Raw genomic sequence first — 1088 nt, forward strand, 5'->3', positions numbered from 1 at the left:
CTTGCGAACGTGGCGTATAGCATCTTCCATTCACAGACAGGATAAGCTGCAGTAGCAATCCCCGCATCCTGCGCCGAAGTGATTGGCAAGAGGTTACATGACCTCCGTTTACGGAAAGCTAATATTAGTATACACAATGAAAATCAAGGGTAGGTCGTAATAAACTATCTGCGTCCGATAATTCCGCTAAGTAAGCTGTTAACATCTGTGTTGAAACCCACTACATGTTCTGAGAATTTCAAGCGTACAAGTATGACGGGAAAGTGGTCACTCTTGGTCCTATTGTCGTTTTTGCCGGTTTAGGATAGAGCTAGGTCATTTACGCAGGGGTGCTTTTGACTATCCGATATTCTGTGTAGTACTTGGGGTTTGCAAAGAGATACTCGAAACTGGAGTAATGTCTAAACTAGTTGTAAGTTAGGTATGTTCATCCCTGTTAGACAACTTGTAGATCTGAATGCATCTTTAATTATGATGTGGTTTCACGGATGGCCAATCATTAGGCCAGATAGTGTGCTTTGGCTGGAACCGAGGAAATTTTCATGTATGCAAGCGGTAAATTGCATATTACGTAGTCACTCTAGTTGCACCTCGTCTGGGTGTTATTATGTCCTTAATAGCTGTCTTATATCAACACGTCGAGTATAGTCATGGGTTAAATTCGTGGCTCAGGTATATTAAAACGTGCGTTGTAGATCTGGGCCAGGAGTGGGTCTGCTGAACCTCAGGCTCGGGCTGCGTACACTCTTAACGGTAAGTGCCAATAGGTAATTTAGGTTTATATTAAATGTGTCGTTGAACCCCTACCGACATCGGCAGATATCACCTCTCAAGTGATATTATCTTGGCTAATGGTGTCAACGGCTACCTAATACACCACAACTCCTATGTATGACAAAATAGAAAGTATCAGCACCGTGATGCCCGTTAAATATATACTTAGGCTCCTACTAAACGTAGGGTATATAACTATAGGTAGCAAAAATGTCTCAATTATTATCAGTCAGAAAGGTGGGAATCAACAGAGTTTACATTAAAATGTTTTGGTAGTTAGTGTTGAGGAAACTCATTGCCGCCTGTCTGTAGTT

General features: G+C 41.8%; 1 protein-coding gene across 1 annotated transcript in view; it reads right to left on the reverse strand.

Annotated features, from left to right (window-relative positions):
• Window positions 1–1088, reverse strand: part of BABINDRAFT_39553 (uncharacterized protein) — a gene marked incomplete at both ends in the record, with an annotated part of 8365 nt that overhangs the window by 5636 nt on the left and 1641 nt on the right. The window lies entirely within an intron of this gene.

Source organism: Babjeviella inositovora (genome assembly GCF_001661335.1).
Source record: "Babjeviella inositovora NRRL Y-12698 unplaced genomic scaffold BABINscaffold_10, whole genome shotgun sequence".
Classification (NCBI taxonomy): domain Eukaryota; kingdom Fungi; phylum Ascomycota; class Pichiomycetes; order Serinales; genus Babjeviella; species Babjeviella inositovora.